This window comes from Podarcis vaucheri, assembly GCF_965113315.1.
Source record: "Podarcis vaucheri genome assembly, chromosome: 16".
Lineage (NCBI taxonomy): Eukaryota > Metazoa > Chordata > Lepidosauria > Squamata > Lacertidae > Podarcis > Podarcis vaucheri.
In genome coordinates, this window is record NC_138754.1 from 3,140,275 (window position 1) to 3,152,345 (window position 12,071).

Here is a 12,071-nt window from a genome sequence, read left to right on the forward strand (position 1 = left end):
ATGGAATTCCAGAGGCATGAGAGCAGCCCTTCACCTGTTGCGCAAGGACTCGCCGTCCCGGGTAAATAGCAGCGATCGGGACGGCAGGAACGTCCTTGCCACACGGGGAGGAGAAGGGCCTGCAGTCGCTCTCGCTTTTTCCAGGCACAGGATCTGAAGACTGAGGGAAGATTCAGGGCAGAGAGAGGAAAGTACTTTGGCACAGAGCACGTGGTTAAACTGCGGAACTCCCTTCCACAAGGGTCAGCAGTAGCCATTTCCCAGCAGAAGAGTTTAGGAAGGAGCAAGGCACCTCAGACCTCTCTAACTCGACTCAGGCAACATCACAACTGTCCTCCTCAGGCCATGCTCCTCCGCAGGTTCCTCAGGTGACTTTACCTGGCTGGAACCTGTCCCTTGAACTAGGAGACTGCCTAGCGCAGGGGTAGGCAACCTAAGCCCCGGGGGCCAGATGTGGCCCAGTCGCCTTCTCAATCCGGCCCACGGACGGTCCAGGAATCAGTGTGTTTTTACATGAGGGGAATGTGTGCTTTTATTTCACAGAATCATAGAGTTGGAAGAGACCACCAGGGCCATCGAGTCCAACCCCCTGCCAAGCAGGAAACACCATCAGAGCACTCCTGACATATGGTTGTCAAGCCTCTGCTTAAAGACCTCCAAAGTAGGAGACTCCACCACACTCCTGGGCAGCAAATTCCACTGTCGAACAGCTCTTACTGTCAGGAAGTTCTTCCTAATGTTTAGGTGGAATCTTCTTTCTTGTAGTTTGGATCCATTGCTCCGTGTCCGCTTCTCCGGAGCAGCAGAAAACAACCTTTCTCCCTCCTCTATGTGACATCCTTTTATATATTGGAACATGGCTATCATATCACCCCTTAACCTCCTCTTCTCCAGGCTAAACATGCCCAGCTCCCTTAGCCGTTCCTCATAAGGCATCGTTTCCAGGCCTTTGACCATTTTGGTTGCCCTCCTCTGGACACGTTCCAGTTTGTCAGTGTCCTTCTTGAACCGTGGTGCCCAGAACTGGACACAGTACTCCAGGTGAGGTCTGACCAGAGCAGAATACAGTGGCACTATTACTTCCCTTGATCTAGATGCTAATTTAAATTTAAAATGCATCTCTGGGTTATTTGTGGGGCATAGGAATTTGTTCATTTTTTCCTTCTTCAAAATATAGTCCAGCCCACCACATGATCAGCCCACGGCTGAAAAAGGTTGCTGACCCCTGGCCTAGTGCTTGCCCAAGATGGGGATGGGGACAAGTTCACATCATACCATTGTCAGGGGAAAAACAATGTTGTCCAGGGTTGTAAAGACAGCGGAGAGAATAATTGGGTGCACTCTTCCCACCTTGGATCAAATCTACGCTTCCAGGTGCCATAAGAAAGCTGCAGAGATAGCGCAGGATAGCGCGCAGCCTGGAAATGATCTCTTTCAGCTTCTGCTTTCTGGAAGAAGGTGCAGGGTTAGAAAGACTAGGACTAGCTGCCTGAGAAACAGTTTTTATCCAAATGCGATTTTGGTTTTAAACGCAGTGTAAGGTAGTCTCTGCAGATCACTGCAGATGGTGACATCAGCCACGAAATTAAAAGACGCCTGCTTCTTGGGAGAAAAGCAATGACAAACCTAGACAGCATCTGAAAAAGCAGAGAAATCACCTTGCCAACAAAGGTCTGTATAGTTAAAGCTATGGTATTCCCAGTAGTGATGTATGGAAGTGAGAGCTGGACCTCCAAAGAATGGATGCTTTTGAATTCTGGTGCTGGAGGAGACTCTTGAGAGTCCCATGGACTGCAAGAAGATCAAACCTCTCCATTCTGAAGGAAATCAGCCCTGAGTGCTCACTGGAAGGACAGATCCTGAAGCTGAGGCTCCAAGACTTTGGCCACCCCATGAGAAGAGAAGACTCCCTGGAAAAGACCCTGATGTTGGGAAAGATGGAGGGCGCAAGGAGAAGGGGACGACAGAGGACGAGATGGTGGGACAGTGTTCTCGAAGCTACCAGCATGAGTTTGACCAAACTGCGGGAGGCAGTGGAAGACAGGAGGGCCTGGCGTGCTCTGGTCCAGGGGGTCATGAAGAATCGGGCATGACTAAACAACAACAAGGTCTCGTCTCTATGGGAGTGTATTGTATTTAATTACGGGGTATCAGAGTTTTTAGGGGGCTTTTTAGGTTGGGATAGCTGGGATGGCAGGCTTGTTGGTTTCTGAATGTCTGATGTAAATTTCGTTGTTCTGTATGGGACAGTGACAATAAAGATTATCGTAATTAAAGCACATGGGTTCCCCCAGTGTGTCCTGGGATCTGTAGTTCCCCCCTCGCAGCACTACATTTCCTAGTTTCCTTCTACAACACCCCCACAGCAACCTTGCAATGTTGGCTAAAGTCATTTAATTTCGGTTTTGCCTCTTCATACGATTCTTCGGGGAAGGGAGTCACGGGCTTTAAATGTGTGTTGGGTGGGCTTCCGATGTCTGGTGCAGACCCGACCTGGATCCCCAGCGGCTCACTGAACTCAGGTATTTTTTTGGGGGGGGATCCCAAACCAGGAGTTAAGAGCCCCACCTACATGGCCACCCAAAATGCAGCCCTTCAGCCTGAAAACAGTTCCCCGCCTTGGCTTAGGATGATGTCCTGGGCGTGCATTTCAGGTTTTATCCTTCCGCAGGCAAGGGAAGCAAAAAAAGAACAAAACCCCCCGAGCGTCGTTAATCATAAGCCACGCTCCCCAATGAGAAACTAACAATGCATAGAAATTGCTCCCTGCTTTTTCGGATGCCCCTGAAGCGTTCATCAGTGTGTGTGCCATCAAAGCATTTAAAAAAATCACTCCTTCCCCGCCCGCTCCAAAATATCCCAGCCGACAATTAAGAGCGTCTTGCAAAGGTGAGGCTTTCAATGGGGGGAAGGAGGTGAGCTTTGACCCCCGGGAAAAGGGCGTTCTAAACCCCAGCTTCCTGGTCTGGGACCAGCTGCCAACATGGCCAAAAACCAGCGCCTACACCCCTTCGAAAGCCACTCAGGTTGGTGGAGGGAGTAGCTTTCTCATCACAACCACCTTGCGGGGGAGGCTGAAGCTATTTAATTTCAAATTTGCGGCTGGGGGAGGTTTCTGGGCGAAAATGGAAGAGTGGGAAATTCTGTAGTTAAGTTTCAGTATTATTAAATTTATTTAAAGCCTCTTTCCATAAAAAAAAGACTCAGGGCTCCTTGCAACAGGTGAGGATATGCAAATATTAAAATAAAGTATAATATAATTTAACCACCAACAATTCTTTTTTAAAAAACCACCCACCATTTTGTGGTCACACACTGTTCCAACCTGGAGACAGGAACAGCAGCCAAGTTGTGTTTTTTTAACCACATACAGAGGACTTTTTAAATACTTTCTTCCAACAGAAACCTGAACCTGGTGGGGGACAGGAGCAAAAAACCAGCTTAACAGGTTGGAGTAGGATAAGGGAAAGGGGGTGAAATTAGTTTGGGAAGAAAATAAAAGTCAGTTTCTTTGCCAAAACACTGGACTGTGAAGCCAGTATAAAAGGGAATTTTTTTCCACCAGGATCTCGAGAACTTGGCAACCAATCCTGAGGTTGCGATCCTAGGCTTACCTGGGAGCAAGTCCCATTGAACTCAGTGGGGCTTGCTTCCGAGTAGATAATGGATAGGGTTGCCTTGTCAGGGGGTGAAGAACATTACAAATCTGGCTGTGATTATGACAGAACCTTCGAAATGTGCTATCTGGAAAGGGAGGTGTGTTCTGAATATTTTCCTCAGATGTACACACACTTACACGATGATGCAGCCAAACTCTGCTCAAGAGATTTAAATCAAGGAAAGTATCAGGAAAATCTAGCAACCATGAGCGAACTTTACATTTTATTTTATTTTTAGGGCAGTAACCCCGAATACCTTCCCCAGAGGTGAAATAAGGACAGCGTTTTTATTATCAGAGACAGGGATATGCCAGTCCCTGGGTGCCACTGCCTTCCGATCTGTGAAATGGGTATATTTTAAACCAGGGGTGTTTGCGGAGGTGGACTTTTGTGACAGGGACAAGGTTTCTCAAATGACGCATCTGTGACAAGGTCAACGCAAAGACCAGCAGGTGACCTCAATTCGATCACCTCTCCATTTCTCGACAGGTGGCTAAACTTTTCAGCTGGCGACACCCTGAAAGTATGACATTCGGACACCGCCCTTAACCAGAAGGACCAGACCCGTCACTCAAGGTTGCAGGCGAACAGTGGAATTATTCAGATTTTCGACAACTCGCAAAGGGCTCAGGTTATCATCTCCTGCCGTGGAAACTGCCACTTGAGAGTTGGAACATTAAAATTTTAAGGGCATCGCATTACAGAAGGGAGGTGCAGGGTTCAGCTCATGCCAGCGCTCAAGCCTGACACCAAAGAGATTAACAACATAAACTCACCAAGATAGATGCACACAGGGGCTCTTGTCTTTAGCAAGTGGTTTTGGAGATGCCCCAGGAGGGATGCAATCTCACATAATGATCAGACATATTCTCTACGATGTGTACAGGAAAAAATCATAGATGCTACATACAGGGATGCAAGTAGCAGCTGCCTTTTACGGAGTCAGAAAACGGGTCCATCTAGGTCAGTATTGCCTACACGGACTGGCAGCAGCTCTCCAGGGTCTCAGGCATGGAATCTTTTCCAGTCCCTTGTGGGTATGCCAGGGATTGGACTATCTGCCAATCTATGTGTGCCCAGACACTGGGGTCCAGCTCCGAGGGCCTTCTGGCGGTTCCCTCATTGCAAGAAGCGAAGTTACAGGGAACCAGGCAGAGGGCCTTCTTGGTGGTGGCGCCCGCCTTGTGGAACGTCCTCCCATCAGATGTCAAAGAGAAGAACAACTACCAGACTTTTAGAATACATCTGAAGGCAGCCCTCTTTAGGGAAGCTTTTAATGTTTAATAGATTATTGTATTTTAATATTCTGTTGGAAGCTGCGCAGAGTGGCTGGGGAAACCCAGCCAGATGGGCGGGGTATAAATAATAAATTATTAATTTTTATCATTATTATACGTACACCATAGGCATGAGGCACAACATTCATACCAAGCTTTCATTTAATAATACAGTCATACCTCGGGTTACGGACCGCCGAAACCTGGAATTACTGGAACGGGTTACTTCCGGGTTTCGGCGGTCGCACATGTGCAGAAGCACTAAATTGCACTTTGCACATGCACAGAAGCATCGACTCGCAACTCGCATGTGCGCAGACACACCGTTGCAGGTTGCGAACGCTGCAGGTTGTGAATGTGCATCCCGCATGGATCACGTTCACAACCCGAGCTTCCACTGTAATAATATTATTATTATAATAATTTATTATTTATAGCTCGCTCATCTGGCTAGGTTTCCGCAGCCTCTCTTGTTAAAAGGAGTGTGTGCCAATTGTATGACTCATACAAGATGCCTAAGGTGGTGGTATAGACACTTTGGACTTGCATTCCCCACAGAACAGCCCCATGCCATCTCATCTAGCAAACCAGTGATGTGTCAGGACATTAATATAAAAGATTCCATCAGGATTTTAGGATTCTGGATCCGGAGGGGGCTGTTTCTTTAACGCCACAAAGCCTAGAAACTTGAACTCGCTAGCCACGTTAGTTCGTTTTTATATATTTTTAGAAACCCTTCCTCTCAGCAGGGCAAGAATTGATATCGATCGCCCTTCGTTTGCCCTCTCGGCCGCTGACCTTTGACAGCGGCTCCTGCTGAAGCCGAAATCTCCAGGGGGCTGGCCCTTGTGGATTTATTTATTTTATTCAAAAAGGGAAAAGAAAAAAGGTCAGCGGTTTAGCTAGATCTAAGTCCACCCCCCGCCCCCGCTTACTTTATCCAAACAGGATTTGACAATGGGCAAATTCTTTGCAGAAATAGCCAATTAAGCAATGAGGTCTCCCAGATGGGTGCGGAAAAACCGCAACTCCCAGCAACTTAAAGGCAGAAGCCCCAGACACTGGGATATTGTTCTCCATTCATGGGGAAAACTAGAATTTCAGCCTTTACTCTAGTTTCAATCAGGCGATGGAAGGGAGAGAGGAGGACGTACTCCCTGAAGGTGTAAGAGGAAACCTCAAACTGAATACCTGGAGAGAGAGGATGGTGGTGGTAATCCCTACAAGCACATACAAAAATCGGAGAAAAGACGAATTTTGCAGTCACTTTGGAACGAAGGCAGCAATCCTAACCCTACTGGAAGGAAGCCTTACTGAATTCAGGAGCTCTTATGCGGTGCTTATTGCCTAGGGAAAAAAATTGCCAGTACTGTGTACTCTTCAGCACCCCCAGAAAAAAGTAGCAGACTTGTATCAGAAGCTGCGCTTTGGTTCCCAAACTGTTTCAGGAATTGAACAGACTCCCTGAGCGGATGAAGTTCAGAAACCAAGGTTCCACTGGATAGATTTCACAAAAGCAGCTGTGTTTTTCAATGCAAAGATGTATCGCACCAAGACGGTCATTCTAAATTTTAATTGTAAGAAGGGGCAGTTTTACGGGAAAGCAATTGTCAATTTCAATGCAAGTGTGTAGTTCACTTTCTGTGTGTGTGCACGCGCATGTGTGCGAGCGTGAGTGAGAGAGAGCTTGACCCTACACATCCTTACTCAGAAGTAAGCCCCAATAATGTTGACTGTATGTGTGCCTAGGATAGCAGTTTAAGGCTGAAATCTTATTTCACTGTAACTTTCCTAAACTGTTCCAAATCAAAAGCCAGTTAATTTTTTGCAAATTTGGGAGTGGGACAAGGTGGAGGGGGGGGGAGATGACCACAACAGGATTTCGCAACAGAGGGGCTTCCTGGTGAGGGGGGTTGTTGCCAGTTAGAAAAAGCAGGGGGGGCGGGACAGAGAGAGAAAATGACTCCCATCTATCAGCAATGCAAAGTTTTGCTCTATATACCAGGCAACCTGAGGCCTGCCATTTGTACCAGAGCCAGTGGTACAAATGGCTAGAGTGTTGGACTATGACCTGGGAGACCAGGGTTCGAATCCCCACGCAGCCACTGGGTGCCCTTGGGCCAGTCACGAATCTCTTAGCCTAACGCACCTCAAAGGGTTGTCGCTGAGGATGAAATGGGGAGGAGGAGCACCTTGAGAAAATGTGGTGTACCTATGAATGTAATAACAATATACAGTGGTGCCTTGCAAGACGAAAAGAATCCGTTCCGTGATTCTCTTTGTCTAGCGGTTTTTTCGTCTTGCGAAGCAAGCCCATTGACGGCTTAGCGGATTAGCGCTATTAGCGGCTTATCGGATCAGCTGATAAGCGGCTTAGCGGCTTAGAAAAAGGGGGGGAGGAAAAAACCCCCGCAGGAACTCGCAAGACATTGTCGTCTTGCGAAGCAAGCCCATAGGAGATTCGTTTTGCGAAGCACCTCCAAAACGGAAAACTCTTTCGTCTAGCGAGTTTTCCGTCTTGCGAGGCATTCGTCTTGCGGGGCACCACTGTATAATGTTGTTGGGATTCCAAATCTCCAGCACAGCCAAATGGCCAGGAATGAGAGTTCGGCAACACCTTGAGGGCATCAGGTTCCCTATCCTTTGAGAGAGAGGGAGCAAATCTTTGCATTGCTGATATAGCTGGGGTCACTTCCTTCCTCCAGCCCCACCTCAAAGCCATTTATAATAGGATTCCTTCGCATTCCAAAAGGTCAAGTAGTCAAAGGCCTCTTTTAATCCCTTCCTCCCCAGGGCAAAGGAACAACACCAGCTTTGCCTTTAACTGTGGGGTTGTGTTTTTTTTAAAGAACCCTTTCCTGCTTCTTGGATAGGAAGAAAGTTGTTTTATTCATTTTATGTATCTTGAGCCTTTCCTCAAAGGATCTCCCGGTTTTATCCTCTCAGCAACCCTTCTAGGTAGGTTTCTGCAGACCCAACGGATTAAGCTAAGAGACTGTGGGTGGGCGATTCGAATCCTGATCTCCCAGGTGCGGTGATTAGGAGTGTTGGACTAGGACCTGGGAAACCAGGGTTCAAATCCCCTTATTCAGCTATAAAGCACGCTGGGGGGCCTTGGGCCAAGTCTCTGCATTTCAGTCTAACCGACCTCACAGGGCTATTGTAAGGATAAAATGGAGATGGAGGGCAGAACTATGTTAATCATCTTTAGATCCCTGGAGAAAAAGCAGGATATAAATGCTGCGACAAATTAATAATAATCATCATAATAACAGAAGAGGGATTTGGAGCTTGCAATCAGGGGTTATTACAAAGCCAGGCAGGAAACCTCCCAAGAGAGAGGCAAATTAATGGAAGATAAGTCTAAATAGAGCCTCCATGTTTGGACACAGTATACCTCTGATTGCCATAACTTGGACACCCTGATCTAATCTAGCAAAACTCTCCCGTTCTCAGTAGCCATATAACGCTTGGGAATGGCACCGCCATCTTCCAAGACACACTACCTCTGAAAACTAGATGCTGCAAGTCAGGCAATTGGGGGGTGGGGATTTTGTGGCCCTCTTTCTAGTCACTGTGGAAAGTGGGGTGCTGGATTAATTCATTTTGTTTCAGGCCTCTGTGCTACTGTGGTTTATGCGCATAAATGCATCAGTCTGTTACTCTTCCCTTCCACCCAAAGAGTTCTGTGATGCTCACAGGTTTGCACACATCTCTCTCATCTAGTTCAGGCTTCCTCAAACTCGGCCCTCCAGATGTTTTGAGACTACAATTCCTATCATCCCTGACCACTGGTCCAGACTACAATTCCTATCATCCCTGACCACTGGTCCTGCTAGCTAGGGATCATGGGAGTTGTAGGCCAAGGTTGAGGAAGCCTGATCTAGTTTTACAGTACTCATTTTGCGCCTCCTACCTTATAGCAATTACCAACACCAATGTGACTCTAAAAAGGCAACCCTTTAGTTTACACACAAGGGAACATTAACAGGAGGTTATTTATTGAAGAGCAAGCTTGGAGCAAGAAAAAGAGAGAGAGAGGCCTGCCTTCACAATCAAAGCATCCCTTGCAGTAAAACAGTGCAATGACCAGAGAGCTAATAAAAGGAGGATTTTATCCTGAGTTGGTGGTTTTTGGAGCCATCAGTCACCAATGCCATACACATCGCATCAAAATAAACCATCCCCAAAACTGCTCAAAGTTTGAAGCATTAGCTAACACAAACAGACTCCCTTCCAGGATCAAAGTCCCTTTTTGGCTGAATATACACTACCAGCTTTAAAAAACAGCTAGGTTATTCTTTTTCCTCAATTTGGATCAAAGCTGCAGCAGAATACAGTATTTCAAAAGGAATGACGGGCTAAGATACGGCTTTTGACTGGCATCTTGTGTACACCAAGAGGGCAGCCTCAGAGCGGCTTTCACGCATGAGGTTTGTGGCACCCAGTGCAATCCTGATTTACACCAGAGAAAACCCACTAGTGGGTTCCTCCCATGGTATTCTGAAGGTGCATCTAACTTAAAACCTTCTCCAGCCCTTCTGGGTTCGTTTATAGTTACGACAGCAGAAAACACCACCTCCTTTCCTGCTATCCTGCACTAACACATCAGGCAAACAGAGCTACGTTGACGCAAGATGTGATGGAATAACATGGTGCAAATCCCAAAGAATGTAAAGGAACACTTCCAATCCCTATTCCCACTTTACGTGGAAGGAAACCGAGCAAAGATTTCAAAGTTCCCAGGCGCCAGAACCAGGCATCAACATTTAGGCTCCTGGAATTTCTGCCGGCTCTCGCTAGTCAGCTCCACAAAGAGTCCACACAATTCAGAAAGCAGTATGCCAACAAAGCAGTCCTCCCCAGAGTTATCTCAGTTGGCGATTTTAAAGGTATTCCACTATGGGAAAATATAGCCAGAATGGAAGATAGAGGAAGCACAGCCCCACCCTGGGACAGCAATCTTGGAAGGGGAGGAGGGATTTGAGACAAGGGGGAGCAAAATTCCAGGTGTGGGGTGTAGCTGTAGGGGGAATTCAGTGTGCACAGGGCAGAAAAATCAGGATTACAATTGTGTTTTGTGTGTGTGTGTGTGTGTGAGAGAGAGAGAGAGAGAGAGAGAAAGTGCCAGGCTGTGACAGATTATGGGGGCATTCACTGGGGCAGGAACAGTGACCATAAACTCACTGTGTGTGTATGTGTGTACACACAGGAAGTATTTATCACAAATGGTGTGCCACACCCCTAGATGGTGGGAGTATAAAACCAGAAACAGCACCAAGAGGATTGTATTCAATGTTAGTTCCACTCTAGAAATTAACTAACAGTGCCAGATTTGGGGCAACGCGGATGCTTCCCCTGCGCAGGGCGCAGAGCCAAGGGGGCGCAAAACAATAATACATAAAAAAAGAATTACTGTGAAAATAAGAAATATTTAGAGGCGGGCATCAAATTTGCCCTTGCTTCAGGCACCAGATTACCAAAGTCCATCCACCCCTGTGACTAACGCAAGTCGATGAATTCTAATGGGTCAAACTGGAACTTAGTTGGCTGCAACCCAGAAATCCCAGTGATAAAAATCAGTGTTAGGTAGGTACATAAATTGGGGGGGGGCGGTCAGGCAGTGTCCCCTGAGGACTGGAGAGGGTGGGCAGGCATGGTCTCCAGAGCACTGGTCTTCAACCAGCAGGATCTGGAGCCACTAGCGATTCCTGGGTCAATCCAATGCACGTTTGGGTTTTAAAAGGGGGTCCTGGCTCTGAAAAAGTTGAAGAGGAGTACAAACCCAAAACAGAGTGCAGTTGGGCCAAGAGAAAGAGATAGAGGATTTCTTTCCAAGGAAACACAGTAATTCTTTAAAAGGCGGCAGGGAGGGGTGACACCAATAGCAGCTGGAAGCAGGAGGGTTTATAACAATTAATAATAATAATTAATAATCCACAAACACCCCCGGGACTGAAAGGAGATACAGTAGCTAAGGTGGAGGGGGGAAATGAGAAAGCGGTGGTCCAGCACCCCAACCACCCCCTCCCACAAATAAAAGCAGCGGCTGGGCGGGGGGGAAAGAGCCGTCCTCGCTTGGGGACAGTGAACTGGGGCAGGGCAGAAACTGGGGTGGGGGGCGATACCCATAAAAGGAAATGGGGTGGGGCGCACGGCTGGGACCGCTGCTTTCAAAAGGAGGGTGGGAAGGGCAGGAGAGAGCATTATTCACGCGCAAAAAGGGGGGTTTCCAGCCCCCTACTCACCCGCCTGGTTCCTCCTCGGCCGCCCCCACCTGCCCCGCTCGCCGCTCACACCTTCTGCGCCTCTGCCCGGGCGGGCGCAACCTGTTACCTGAGCCAGGCGCCGGGGCCACGCCCACGCCGCTTCCCATTGGCTCCGGCGCTCCGGGAGGCCCGGCCCCTTCGCTCGCCCCGCCCTCCCCGGGAGACCACGCCCCCTCCTCCTCCGCTTCGCCCCCCCGCTCTGCTTTCTCCCCTTCCACGAGCGCGGTGGGCGTGGCATAAGCGCCCGCACGTCATCAGGCGGGAATGGAGCGGGGCGGAGGATAAAAAATGGCGGCCGAGTTTCGGGCGAGGGGGCGGGGCTGGAAGGAGCCCTTAGCAACCGGGCAGTGAGGCGGCCTCGGCCTTAGCAACCAGGCCAGGCCTCGGCCTTTCAGAAGAAAGGGCGTTTTATTTTCTTTAATTTGTTGTTTTCAAAGAGCCTTTGTTTTGGCTAAGTCTAGAAAGCATCTTTTTAAAAACTAGAAATAAAGATAGCTGTGTTGTGTTTATATTATACACACACGCAGACATATATTTATGAATACATACATATGTATACATATATATATGTACATATATGTATAGATATATATGTACATATATGTATATATACATATATTTGTTTATATATTTGTGTATATACATACATATGTATACATATATATGTACATATATGTATATATGTATATATACATATTTGCTTTCGTAGACATACATATACATATACATATATGTACATATATGCTTTCGTAGATTTTCACGGGTACAGGAATGCAGGTTTTGGTGTCTTCGGGTGTCTTCCCGTGTAAGAGTCGGGGTGTCTGGGCGACGTTTCGACGAGGTCTCACTCGTCATCTTCAGGCTGG

At 47.7% G+C, this 12,071-nt stretch overlaps 1 protein-coding gene across 1 annotated transcript in view; it reads right to left on the reverse strand.

The window, feature by feature from the left end:
- Window positions 1–11,284, reverse strand: part of CGN (cingulin) — a 66,850-nt gene extending 55,566 nt beyond the window's left edge. Inside the window, exon 1 of the mRNA XM_082202056.1 lies at window positions 11,185–11,284. The gene's annotated coding sequence lies outside the window, so the exon portion shown is untranslated. The remainder of the gene's footprint in view (window positions 1–11,184) is intronic.
- Between the last annotated feature and the right edge of the window lie 787 nt (window positions 11,285–12,071).